General features: G+C 46.3%; 1 protein-coding gene across 2 annotated transcripts in view; it reads right to left on the bottom strand.

The window, feature by feature from the left end:
- LOC144496174 (angiopoietin-1-like) overlaps positions 1 to 14300 on the bottom strand; it is a 173688-nt gene that overhangs the window by 43624 nt on the left and 115764 nt on the right. The window lies entirely within an intron of this gene.

Raw genomic sequence — 14300 nt, 5'->3', positions numbered from 1 at the left:
TGGTGTGATGTGGACCACAAAGCATCGTGGAGTTGTACCAAGCTGCAGGGGGTGAAGGGGGTTTGCCCCTCTGGTTTGACTAATCTTGTCTTGTGGTCTGTCGATGTAAACATTCAAGTCGAGGTGCTGCTGACTAGGCTGCTGGAATTTCCAAGCCCTCGAGAGCGAAACTAAAGGTAAAGTTACTGGAATCATGCTATCCCCTTTGGGAGCTGACTGGTGGTGATTTAACCTGAGGGAGTGGTGGCACGGTGGCACAGTGGTTAGCACTGCTGCCTCACAGCACCAGGGACCCGGGTTCGGTTCCAGCCTTGGGTGTCTGTGTGGAGTTTGCACATGTTCATGGGTTTCATCCGGGTGTCCGGTTTCCTCCCACAATCCAAAGATGTGCGGGTTAGAAGGATTGGCCATGCTAAATTGCCCCTTAGTGTCAGATAATGTGTAGGTTAGGCAGATTGGCCATGGTAAATTGCCCCTTAGTGTTAGGGGGACTAGTGGGGTAAATATGTGGAGTTGCGGAGATAGGGCTTGGTTGGGGTTGCTGTCAGTGCAGGCTCAAAGGCCATATTGCCTCCTTCTGCACTGTAGGGATTCTATGATTCCACCTCAGGCAAGGGGCAAAGTTGAGAAGGTTCATGAATAACCTCAGGGTACGGGAATTGAACCCGCGCTGTTGGCATCGCTCTGCATCACAAACCAGCCGTTTAGCCAACTTAGCTAAACCGACTCCGAGAGATAAGGCACTACATTGTTAGAGATACCTTTGAATGAGACAGTAAAATGATGGTGCAGTGACTACACTTCAAGAGGTGACTAGATAGCACTTCGTGTCCTCGAGGTGGTGAAAGGTGCTACATAAATGTAGCTTCTTTATGTTTTCTTTCTTTGTTTTGAAGATTATGAATGATTTTATTTGGCTGGACACTGGGTAATTTCCTTATTTTAATAAAGTTTTGACAGTGTGCTATGTGTTGAGAGGATGAGCTAAAGGATCACGTTCAAACAAAGCATAGCCACAAAACTTGGCATCATCTTCTTATCAAAGTCTCTCTCTCTAGTCTTTTCACCCGTTAATTCCCTTCATTTTAATTTATTGGATTAGTTGACCATCTGCATTCAAATTAATAAATGAATGTTTGTATCTGAATTGAATTGAATTGAATTGAATGGCTTTGTCATGAGACCAAACCCTGGGACAATGTTGATAAACTGGTTACTGAGGGTCACTGTGTGTTACTGAGTGGTGGCATGGTGGCACAGTGGTTAGCACTGCTGCCTCACAGCGCCAGGGACCCGGGTTCAATTCCCGGCTTGGGTCACTGTCTGTGTGGAGTTTGCACATTCTCCCCGTGTCTGTGTGGGTTTCCTCCGGGTGCTCCGGTTTCCTCCCACATCCTGAAAGATGTGCTGGTTAGGTGCATTGACCCAAACAGGTGCTGGACTATGGCGACTAGGGGAATTTCACAGTAACTTCATTTCAGTGTTAATGTAAGCCTTACTTGCGACTAATAAATTAACTTTACATCACTGCGTGTCGCTAAGGGGCACAAATTTCCACCAACTTTATGTTGGAGGAATGAAATCCTAATATTTTTTGTGGAATCTGACTGTTAAGTTATCTGAAAGATTTTATTAAATGTTAAGCAATGTAGTGGGGAGGCAATAGAAAATATTCAACATAGAAAGCATTATTTCTGGTTGTATCACAGCTTGGTGTGGCTGCTGCTCTGCCCAAGACCGCAAGGAACTACACAGGGTCATGAACGAAGCCCAGTCCATCACGCAAACAGCCTCCCATCCATTGACTCTGTCTACACTTTCCGTTGCCTCGGAAAAGCAGCCAGCGTAATTAAGGAGCCCACGCACCCCGGACATTCTCTCTTCCACCTTCTTCCATCAGGAAAAAGATACAAAAGTCTGAAGTCACGTACCAACCGACTCAAGAACAGCTTCTTCCCTGCTGCCATCAGATTTTTGAATGGGTCTACCTTGTATTAAGTTGATCTTTCTCTACACCCTAGCTATGACTGTAACACTACATTCTGCACTCTCTCCTTTCCTTCTCCATGAACAGTAAGTTTTGTCTGTATAGCGCACAAGAAACAATACTTTTCACTGTAGACTAATACATGTGACAATAATAAGTCAAATCAAAAAATGGCCTAGTGGTATTATCACCAGACAATTAATCCAGAAACTCAGCTAATGTTCCGGGGACCCAAGTTCAAATCCCACCACGGCATGATGAAATTTGAATTCATTAAAAAATATCTGAAATTAAGAATCAACTGGTGACCATGAAACCATTGTTGATTGTCAGAAAAAGCCATCTGGTTCACTAATGTCCTTTAGGGAAGGAAATCTGCCGTCCTTACCCAGTCTGGCCCACATGTGACTCCAGAGCCACAGCAATGTAGTTGATCCTCAACTGCCCTCGGGCAACTAGAGATGGGCAATAAATGCCGGCCCAGCCAGCGATGCCCATGTCCCACGAATGAATTTTTAAAAATTCCCGAGGGAGTTACAATTTGATGTACAGAATCCCATGGGAATCCTATATTTATAATACCCACCAGGACTTGTCAATGGACCCAGACCATTTTGAAGAAGGTCAGAGTAATTAGCCACGTCCAGAACGTGAGTGAAATGATTACCAACTCCACAGTAGAGAGAACAGTAAAAGCACACTGCCCCAGGGGCTGTTTAAAAAGCATCTATTTGCTAAGACTGCTCTCTCCACACAGTATAATTGAAAAATAAACAATTTACTTACGTTTGTTCTCGGTACAAAGATAAGGAAGGAAAAGTCAATGGTATCTTTTTCTGATCACACAAGACATTCCTTATGTGTTCGTAATCTTAACTGATCCATCAGTGCAATGGGACTTGGCAAGAAAGCATCCACTACAATTAACACCGTTATTGGCACTCGCAGACGCACTGCCAGATAGCATACACAAAAGTGTTCCAAAGCTGAGTTATTAGAAAGACTAACAAACAGAAAGGGCTGTGGTTATTATATAACATGTAGAGGGATTTCACCTCCCCCCCTTTCCCCCCCAGTCCTTGCCAATCATTATTCCCTTGTTTATTCGCAGATTTCAACATCTGGAAATAATAATTGTGTGTGGAATGATATTAATTGGTAGGGATGGCCACTTTAAGAGAGGGAGCATTCAGTGAGTGTGACAGTGATGGAGGTCTGTATTATGCTGCTGAATATTATAATAGGCAACAATCAGTCTCCCTGCAGAGGAAGAATGTTTCGTACTGACGCAGGGGATTACTTTTAGCTTTCGAATTTGTATATCCGACATAATTAGCATAATATAAACTTCTGTTTACAGTGTGGTCAATAACTGTGAATGGGGATTCATCCATCTTCCATAGAAGCTTAAAACAAGCAGGGATACACTGACCTTTCATTAAACAACTCATTCCGTTCTCCTGTATATTGAAGCCAAGTGTACAACAGGATTACAGCAGGAACACACATTAGGTGTACAAGAGATATATTAGGTGTATATTGAATGTACATTGAGTGTATAATGGGTATATGTTAAGTATACAACAGGTATACACAGGTGTACATTGGATGTACATTGAGTGCACAGTGGGTGTGTGTTTAGCATACACAGGTGTACATCAGATGTGCATTGGATGTACATTGAGTGCACAGTGAATGTATGTTAAGTATACGACAGGTATACACAGATGTATATTGGGTGCACATTAGGTGTGCATAGGATGCACACTGAGTGCACAGTGTGTGTACAATAGGTGTACAGCAAGTGGCCCATCTGTAAGTGCCAATTTTCAAATGACCCTCAGGATAATTTTGAAACGTGCACCTTCCCACTCAGCCATTAGCTCTCCCTCCGATGCCCAGGAAGCTCACACCTGTCTCAGGTGGCTGCTCTGCATGCCCACTTCCAGCTAGCCTGACAGGACTGGATGTTCAAGTGGCAGCCAAAATGCCTTCCTCACCACTCCTCTCCACCCCTGGACCCACCCCCAGTAAGAGTTTCCTCCTGTGACCGTACTCCGACCCTCACCAGTCCTGCTTTGTGGCTTTTCCCTTTGTTTTCCAGTGGTGTGAGCATACCGGGCTCGCACTCCCACATTGTTGTCCCTGTTAGCTGTTCATTTGCCTCCCAGTCTGTTCCTGAGTCTCCTTCTCCTGCAATCCCCTCATCCTTCCTTTCCCTCGTCTCTCGCTGGCTTCAGTTGTATCTGTCCTTTTACTGGATTAGAACATAGAACATAGAAAGCCACAGCACAAACAGGCCCTTCGGCCCACAGGTTGCGCCGATCACATCCCCACCTCTAGGCCTATCTATAGCCCTCAATCCCATTAAATCCCATGTACTCATCCAGAAGTCTCTTAAAAGACCCCAACGAGTTTGCCTCCACCACCACCGACGTCAGCCGATTCCACTCACCCACCACCCTCTGAGTGAAAAACTTACCCCTGACATCTCCTCTGTACCTACCCCCCAGCACCTTAAACCTTTGTCCTCTCGTAGCAACCATTTCAGCCCTTGGAAATAGCCTCTGAGAGTCTACCCTATCCAGACCTCTCAACATCTTGTAAACCTCTATCAGGTCACCTCTCATCCTTCGTCTCTCCAGGGAGAAGAGACCAAGCTCCCTCAACCTATCCTCATAAGGCATGCCCCCCAATCCAGGCAACATCCTTGTAAATCTCCTCTGCACCCTTTCAATGGCTTCAACATCTTTCCTGTAATGAGGTGACCAGAACTGCGCGCAGTACTCCAAGTGGGGTCTAACCAGGGTCCTATAAAGCTGCAGCATTATCTCCCGACTCCTAAACTCAATTTCTCGATTAATGAAGGCCAGTACGCCGTACGCCTTCTTGACCGCATCCTCCACCTGCGAGGCCGATTTAAGAGTCCTATGGACCCGGATTGCTCGTCATTTTCCTTCCCCACATTGATACAACATTAAACCTTTACATTTCCGCTAGTTTAAATAACACGTCATTTTAAATATACACAGAAACACTGTGGTTGACTTTGGAGCTCCTTTAGCCGCTGATATTGCTGTGTTAAATCTTGTCGGAATGTGACTCTGCTAATGGCACTTCACCACACCGATGTGATCTATTCTGTGACTCGTCTGTGTTTGAGTCAATAGCATGTACTGAACGTCCTGTTGTTATTACAAAGCTGGCAATCCTACTCCCCTGTTGAGTGATGTTATTTAATGAGAATTTGTGTTTCTTTTAGAAAACATTTCCTACAAATTTAGCCTCCCCACAGGAGCACGGTTCTCAGTTATCAGCCTGTCAGTCGGGCCATACACCACTCCACTCAAATGGGGAACAGTTTTAGCTGCTGTACAGCCGCACATTATTAATCCGTTACCTTGTATTTAAGGGGGAGGGGGTAATAGAATGGGTATACGGAGATTAGCTAAAGAAAGGATAAATGTGTATATCTGTACGCCTTTCACAACCTCGAGACATCCCGGTGTGCTACACGGTGCATAGCAAGATCCCACAGGCAGCAATGTAATAATGACTGTATTATCTTATCTGATGTGGAGTTGCCAGCGTTGGACTGGGGTGGGGCACAATAAGAAGTCTCACAACACCAGGTTAAATGCCAACAGGTTTATTTGGAATCACGAGTTTCGGAGCGCTGCTCCTGGTGACTCACCTGATGAAGGAGCAGTGCTCTGAAAGCTCGTGAAACCTGTTGGACTTTAACCTGATGTTGTGAGATTTCTTAATGACCGCATTATCTTGCAGCAGGGTGAGTCTTTTTGAGGCACATCCTGAGACAAATACAGAAGAGAATTCTCTTCATACCATCGGCATCAAATAGATGTCAAAACCTCGTGCAAACATTGTTTCAAAAATAAACTTCTCCCTATAATAAAAAATCAAATCCAGGTACTGAATAAGTGGACGAACGTTTCCTGTTCTCTGCCACACAGAGCAAGCTTTACAGATTTTGATTGTATGTTAATGATGTTTAATTGTATACAGGGCCTTGGGCATGAACTGGCAATTCATTTGAGTCATATAAGTTGAGATTATTTATTAGTGTCACAAGTAGGCTTACATTAACACTGCAATGAAGTTACTCTGAGAATCCTCTAGTCGCCACATTTCGGGTACACTGAGGGAGAATTTAGCATGGCCAATGATAAGAGAAGGATTGAATTGAAAAGTAGGAAAGTTATGCTAAACCTGTGTCAAAGTTTGGTTAACGTTTTAAGTTTATTTATTAGTGTCACAAGTAGACTTACATTAACGCTGCAGTGAAGTTACTGTGAAAATCCCCTAGTCGCCACACTCCAGCGCCTGTTTGGGTACACTGAGGGAGAATTTAGTCGGCCAATCCACCTAACTGGCACTCCTTTCGGACTGTGGGAGGAAACCGGAGCACTGGTTAAGGAGAATATCACAGCTGTACTCCGGGAGGACACCTCGGAGGCTCATACAGCGAGGTAATATGGGTAGAGCTCAGGAATAGGAAAGGTGTAGTCACAATGTTGGGGGTTTACTATAGGCCACCCAACTGCCAGCGGGCGATTGAGAGACAGATATGGAGGCAGATTTTGGAAAGGTGTAAAAGTAACAGGGTTGTTGTGGTGGGAGATTTTAATTTTCTCTATATTGATTGGGACTCACTTAGTGCTAGGGGCGTGGATGGGGCAGAGTTTGTAAGGAGCATAGAAACCCATAGAAACCCTACAGTGCAGAAGGAGGCCATTCGGCCCATCGAGTCTGCACCGACCACAATCCCACGCAGGCCCTACCCCCACACATTTACCCGCTAATCCACACATCCCAGGACTCTAAGGGACAATTTTTAACCTGGCCAATCAACCTAACCCATACATCTTTGGACTGTGGGAGGAAACCGGAGCACCCGGAAGAAACCCACGCAGACACGAGGAGAATGTGCAAACTCCACACAGGAGGGTTTCTTGAAACAGTATGTAGATAGTCCAAATAGGGAAGGGGCCATACTGGACCTAGTATTAGGGAATGATCCCGGCCAGGTGGTCGATGTTTCAGTCGGGGAGCAGTTCGGGAACAGTGACCACAATTCAGTAAGCTTTAAGGTACTGATGGATAAAGATAAGTATAGTCCTCAAGTTAAGGTGCTAAATTGGGGGAAGGCTAATTACAACAATATTAGGCAGGAACTGAAGAATGTAGATTGGGGGCAGATGTTTGAGGGAAAATCAACATCTGGCATGTGGGAGGCTTTCAAGTGTAAGTGGATAGGGATTCAGGACCGGCACATTCCTGTAAGGATGAAGGATAAATATGGCAAGTTTTGGGAACCTTGGATAACGAGAGATATTCTGAGTCCAGTCAAAGAGAAAAAGGAAGCATTTGTCAAAGCTAGGAGGCTGGGAAACCACGAAGCAAGTGTGGAATACAAGGAAAGTAGAAAGAAACTTAAACAAGGAATAAGGAGGGCTAAAAGGGGTCATGAAAAAGCATTGGCCAGCAGGATTAAGGAAAATCCCAAGGCTTTTTATACATATATAAAGAGCAAGAGAGCCAGGGAGAGGGTTGGCCCACTCAAGGACAAGGGAGGGAATCTATGCGTGGAACCAGAGGAAATGGGTGAATTATTAAATGAGTACTTTGCGTCAGTATTCAGCAAAGAGAAGGACTTGGTGGATGATGAGTCTGGGAAAGGATGTGTAGATAGTTTGAGTCATGTTGAGATCAAAAAGGAGGAGGTATTGGGGTTCTTGAGAAACATTAAGGTAGACAAATCCCCAGGGCCTGATGGGATATACCCCAGAATACTGAGAGAGGCAAGGGAGGAAATTGCTGGGGCCTTGAGAGAAATCTTTGTAACCTCACTGGCTACAGGGGAGGTCCGAGAGGATTGGAGAATAGCCAATGTTGTTCCTTTGTTTAAGAAGGATAGCAAGAATAAACCAGGTAATTACAGGCCGGTGAGCCTTACATCAGTGGTAGGGAAATTATTGGAGAGGATTCTTCGAGACGGGATTTATTCCCACTTGGAAATAAGTGGACGTATTAGTGAGAGACAACATGGTTTTGTGAAGGGGAGGTCGTGTCTCATGAACTTGATCCAGTTTTTCGAGAAAGTGACGAAGATGATTGATGAGGGCAGGGCAGTGGATGTTGTCTACATGGACTTTAGTAAGGCCTTTGACAAAGTCCCTCATTGCAGGCTGGTGCAGAAGGTGAAGTCGCATGGGATCAGAGGTGAGCTAGCAAGGTGGATACAAAACTGGCTCGGTCAAAGAAGTAAGAGTTTTAACAACACCAGGTTAAAGTCCAACAGGTTTATTTGGTTCGGTCAAAGAAGACAGAGGGTAGCAGTGGAAGGGTGCATTTCTGAATGGAGGGCTGTGACAAGTGGTGTTCCTCAGGGATCAGTGCTGGGACCTTTGCTGTTTGTAATATATATAAATGATTTGGAGGAAAATGTAACTGGATTCGTTAGTAAGTTTGCGGACGACACAAAGGTTGGTGGATTTGCAGATAGCGATAAGGACCATCAGAGAATACAGCAGGATATAGATCAGTTGGAGACTTGGGCGGAGAGATGGCAGATGGAGTTTAATCCGGGCTAACGGGAGGACTTTGAATAGTGTGGAGGAGCAGAGGGATCTAGGTGTATGTGTGCATAGATCCCTGAAAGTTGGGAATCAAGTAGATAAGGTTGTTAAGAAGGCATATGGTGTCTTGGCGTTTATTGGTAGGGGGATTGAATTTAGGAGTCGTAGCGTTATGTTGCAACTGTACACAACTCTGGTGCGGCCGCACTTGGAGTACTGTGTGCAGTTCTGGTCCCCACATTACAGGAAGGATGTGGAGGCTTTGGAGAGGGTGCAGAGGAGGTTTACCAGGATGTTGCCTGGTATGGAGGGGAGATCCTATGAGGAGAGGCTGAGGGATTTGGGATTGTTTTCGCTGGAAAGGCGGCGGCTAAGAGGGGATCTTATTGAAACATATAAGATGATTAGAGGTTTAGATAGGGTGGATAGTGATAGCCTTTTTCCTCTGATGGAGAAATCCAGCACGAGGGGGCATGGCTTTAAATTGAGGGGGGGTAGTTATAGAACCGATGTCAGGGGTAGGTTCTTTACCCAGAGGGTGGTGAGGGATTGGAATGCCCTGCCAGCATCAGTAGTAAATGCGCCTAGTTTGGGGGCGTTTAAGAGATCCGTAGATAGGTTCATGGACGAAAAGAAATTGGTTTAGGTTGGAGGGTCACAGTTTTTTTTTTTAACTGGTCGGTGCAACATCGTGGGCCGAAGGGCCTGTTCTGCGCTGTAATGTTCTATGTTCTAAATGTGAGGTAATGCATTTTGGAAGGTCTAATACAGATAGGAAATATACAGTAAATGGCAGAACCCTTAAGAGTATTGATAGGCAAAGGGATCTGGATGTACAGGTACACAGGTCACTGAAAGTGGCAATGCAGGTAGAGAAGGTAGTCAAGAAGGCATACGGCATGCTTGCCTTCATTGGCCAAGGTATTGAGTTTAAAAATTGGCAAGTCATGTTGCAGCTTTATAGAAACTTAGTTCGGCTGCACTTGGAATATAGTGTTCAATTCTGGTCGCCACACTACCAGAAGGATGTGGAGGCTTTGGAGAGGGTACAGAAAAGATTTACCAGGATGTTTCCTGGTATGGAGGGCATTAGCTATGAGGAGCAGTTGGAGAAACTTGGTTTGTTCTCACTGGAACGACAGAGGTTGGGGGGAGACCTGATAGAAGTCTACAAGATTATGAGAGGCATGGACAGAGTGGATAGTCAGAAGCTTTTTCCCAGGGTGGAAGAGTCAATTACTAGGGGGCATAGGTTTAAGGTGCGAGGGGCAAGTTTTAAAAGAGATGTACGAGGCAGATTTTTTACACAGAGAGTAGTGGGTGCCTGGAACTCGTTGCCGGGGGAGGTAGTGGAAGCGGATACGGTAGTGACTTTTAAGGGGCGTCTTGACAAGTACATGAATAGGATGGGAATAGAGGGATATGGTCCCCGGAAGGGTAGGGGGTTTTAGTTAAGTCGGGCAGCATGGTCGGTGCAGGCTTGGAGGGCCAAAGGGCCTGTTTCTGTGCTGTAATTTTCTTTGTTCTTTGTTCTTTGTTCACCCGGAGGAAACCCATGCAGACACGGGGAGAACCTACAAACTCCACACAGACAGTGATCCAAACAGAGAAACGAACCCAGGTCCCTGGCGCTGTGAGGCAGCAGTGCTAACCACTGTGCCACCGTGCCTCCCACACTTTAGACCACATTTAAGAGCATTATGTACAATCCTGGTCACCATCATATGTAAAGGTTATGGAGCCACTGGGGAGGGTGCAGACAGCACTGACATGGATGATCCCGGAGATATGTGGGTTTATATAGCAGGAAAGGATTGACAGGCTGGGTCTCTTTTCTCTCGCAATAAGAAGCCTGAGGTGGGGGGAGGGGAGGGGGCAACATAATCGAGGCCTTCTCTCAGAGGGTAGTGAATCTCTGGAATTCTCTGCCCATTGAAGCAGTGGAGGCTAGCTCGTTAAATATGTTTAAGTCACAGGTAGATAGATTTCTGATCAATAAGGGAATTAAGGGTTATGGGGAGCGGGCGGGTAATGGAACTAAACCACTATCAGATCAGCCATGATCTTATTGAATGGCGGGGCAGGCTCGAGGGGCTAGATGGCCTACTCCTGCTCCTATTTCTTATGTTCTTATGTTCTTTAAAATTTTGAAATGTTTTGATCGAGTGCAGAGAATGATTCCTCTTGTGGGGAAGATTTTTTTAAATTCATTTGTGGGACATGGGCGTCGCTGGCTGGCCAGCATTTATTATGAGATGCCGGCGTTGGATTGGGGTAAACACAGTAAGAAGTCTCAGAACACCAGGTTAAAGTCCAGCAGGTTTATTTGGTAGCAAAAGCCACTAGTTCTTATTGCCCATCCCTAGTTCCCTGAGGGCAGTTAAGTCAAACACATTGCTGTGGCTCTGGAGTCACATGTAGGCCAGACCAGGTAAGGACGGCAGATTTCCTTCCCTAAAGGACATTAGTGAACCAGATGGGTTTTTCTGACAATCAGCAATAGTTCCATGGTCATCAATAGATTCTTAATTCCAGATATTTTTTATTGAATTCAAATTCCACCATCTGCTGTGGTAGGATTCGAACCTGGATCCCCAGAATATTAGTTGAGTTTCTGGATTAATAGTCCAGCGATAAAACCACTAGACCATCGCTTTCCCAGTGTGAGTGGTTGAGGGGGGTCCATTCTGGAGTTCCCCAGGAGTTAGACTCACTTTTAATCTGTCTCGTATTTTCTGGGTAACTATCCAGGTAAATGCATCAGAACTGTCCCAAAATCTCTGACTCAAACCCAGACTCGGAGACATTCACAGACTGCCTGGGGACGGAAGTTGAATCTTGCTGGACAATTCCCACAAACAGCAGTGCATCAGGACTTCTGCAGCATCACAATCCTGGGTCATAGATTCAGTCTCCGATGATCCGGAAACTGGAAGATGTGGGCTATAATTTTTCAAATGAAGGGATGATCCAATGAGAAGAGATTAAGGAATTCTGTCCTCTATTCCCTGGAGTTTAAGAAAATGAGAGTGGCTCGATCAAAACACATGAAATTCTTCAGGGGCTTTGGGGTGGGGTGTGAGGGGAGGGGAGGGGGGGAGGCGGGGTTGGGGGGGGGGAGCTGCATAGAGGTTGAGAAACAGTTTTCCCAGTCTGGGGAATTTAGAACTCAGCATCACAGCTTCAAAGTAAGGACTCTGGGAACAGAGATGAGGAATTTCTTAATCAGAGGTTCGATTCCTGGCTCGGGTCACTGTCTGTGTGGAGTTTGCACATTCTCCTCGTGTCTGTGTGGGTTTCCTCCGGGTGCTCCGGTTTCCTCCCACAGTCCAAAGGTGTGCGGGTTAGGTTGATTGGCCAGGTTTAAAAAAATTGCCCCTTAGAGTCCTGGGATGCGTAGGTTAGAGGGATTAGTGGGTAAAATATGTGGGGGTAGGGCCTGGGTGGGATTGTGGTCGGTGCAGACTTGATGGGCCGAATGGCCTCCTTCTGCACTGTAGGGTTTCTATGATTCTATGATTCTATGATTCAGAGCAGTTGTGGATGTTGAAAATTCTCTCCCCCAGAGCGGTGTGGAGATTGAGATTATTCAATGGGTGATCATTTTTTATGGAAACGGAGATGGTTTAAAAGGTGAAGTTGAGGCAAAAGATCAGCCATGATCCAATTGAACAGCAGAGTAGGCTCAAGGGGCTGAATGGCCTACTCCTGTTCCAATTTCATACATTTTATCTTCCAATGGTCTACAGTTCTGCAGTGAGTGATCACTCCATTGAGTTGATGGATAATCAGCACCTTGAGGAAGTATTCTGATTGCAAAGGGGAAATTAGTAAAATTGGCCACAAATTTTCATTTCATTTTGTTGCCTCCTCATGGTTCCAAATGACACGGGGCTGGGGGAGGATTGCAGGGGAGGGAAATCGATGAGTTGAATTTTATAGGAAGCAGCTGGAGTTGGACTGGAAGACCGTCTGCCATGTTCCCTTCAAGTGGCAAAGCTGGCAAAGCCTGCGGGTAAAGGTATCCCTGGGCTGGGATTGACTGTGGCAATTGCATGGGTGCAAAGGTGAGAGTTTTGAGAGGGTCCAGGTGCTTGGCCCCAGGTCAATGCACCGGCCGATGACCTTCCAGAGGAACCAGAGCAGGTGTGAGGTAACATGCGGGAGAATGCTCCATCTGTCATCGATACTCTGGCCCTCCCAAACCTGTGATGGGAACGGCACAGAGACCAGAGGCGGCTCATGTTACCCTCCCGGCTCCCCACCCTAAGCCTGCCACCCAGGTTACAATGCAAACTGTGTGTTCTGGCCGTCACTTTGATCATTGGATCCTGTCAGCTGGAATGCCCTTCCATAGCTGGGAAACTCCCTGGAATGTGAAGAAAAGCCTTTGCTCTCAAAGCAGCGTCCAAATTCAGTTCAGCAATTCGATCGAGGCATTGAGAGTAGCGAGGAGAACCAGAGAAGCTAACCATCACCCACTGGCCATTCAGTTTAGATTGAATTGTTCTGAAGTAAATCCTTCATTAGAACTGAAATTCAATAGACAGTAAACGACACCAGATATTACAGAACACATCAAACAAACACCAAACACTGCTCTAATCAGAGATTCAATGAATGGTTGCTGGATTACGGGTTATTCACTGCAGGGATCACCCTGACGGCATCATATATTTTGCAGAATTACAAGTCAGATAGTTGAGGTGCATCAGGCAGTCACTGAGAGAGCTTGCCCTCTGAGCAGCTTTCAGGTGCTGTTCGAGGTTCCCAATCAGCTATAGGAGGCAGTAGGTAAACAGCACCCCCTCCCCCCCATCACCACACAAGAACAAAGCTCCCACTGACACAAGGTGAAAATGAGGGTCAGTACTGAGGGAGTGCCGCACTGCCAGGGGGTCAGTACTGAGGGAGTGCTGCACTGTCAGAGGGTCAGTACTGAGGGAGTGCTGCACTGTCAGAGGGTCTGTACTGAGAGAGTGCTGCACTGTCAGAGGGTCAGTGCTGAGGGAGTGCCGCACTGTCAGAGGGTCTGTACTGAGGGAGTGCCGCACTGTCAGAGGGTCATTACTGAGGGAGTGCTGCACTGTCAGAGGGTCAGTGCTGAGGGAGTGCTGCACTGTCAGAGTGTCAGTAGTGAGGGAATGCAGCACTGTCAGAAGGTCAGTACTGAGGGAGTGCCGCACTATCAGAGGGTCAGTGCTGAGGGTGTGCTGCACTGTCAGAGGGTCAGTACTGAGAGAGTGCTGCACTATCAGAGGGTCAGTACTGAGGGAGTGTTGCACTGTCAGAGGGTCAGTACTGAGGGAGTGTTGCACTGTCAGAGGGTCAGTACTGAGGGAGTGCCGCACTGTCAGAGGGTCAGTACTGAGGGAGTGTCGCACTGTCAAAGGGTCAGTACTGAGGGAGTGCCGCACTGTCAGATGTGGCCCCTTGTAGCTGAGAAATGAAGGTGAGGCCTCCCTTGCCCTCTCAGGTGGATGTGAAGACCCCAGGATGAATAAGAGGAGGGCTGTTTATCCTAGGTGTCCTGTCAATATCCTCTCCAAATGGAGCGTATTGCTTGTTTTTCCCGGTTGGGAATGAAGTGCGCTGTAGCAGTTTGAAATGGAAAGGAGATAATAGGAAGTAATTTGAATGAAGAAAAGCTAATGGAGGAATTGTTTAAGATGTGTTCCACAGGAATAGGCCATTCAGCCCACATGATGCATGCT

Source organism: Mustelus asterias, chromosome 7 (assembly GCF_964213995.1).
Source record: "Mustelus asterias chromosome 7, sMusAst1.hap1.1, whole genome shotgun sequence".
Lineage (NCBI taxonomy): Eukaryota > Metazoa > Chordata > Chondrichthyes > Carcharhiniformes > Triakidae > Mustelus > Mustelus asterias.
This window is presented reverse-complemented; position numbering and strand designations above follow the sequence as displayed.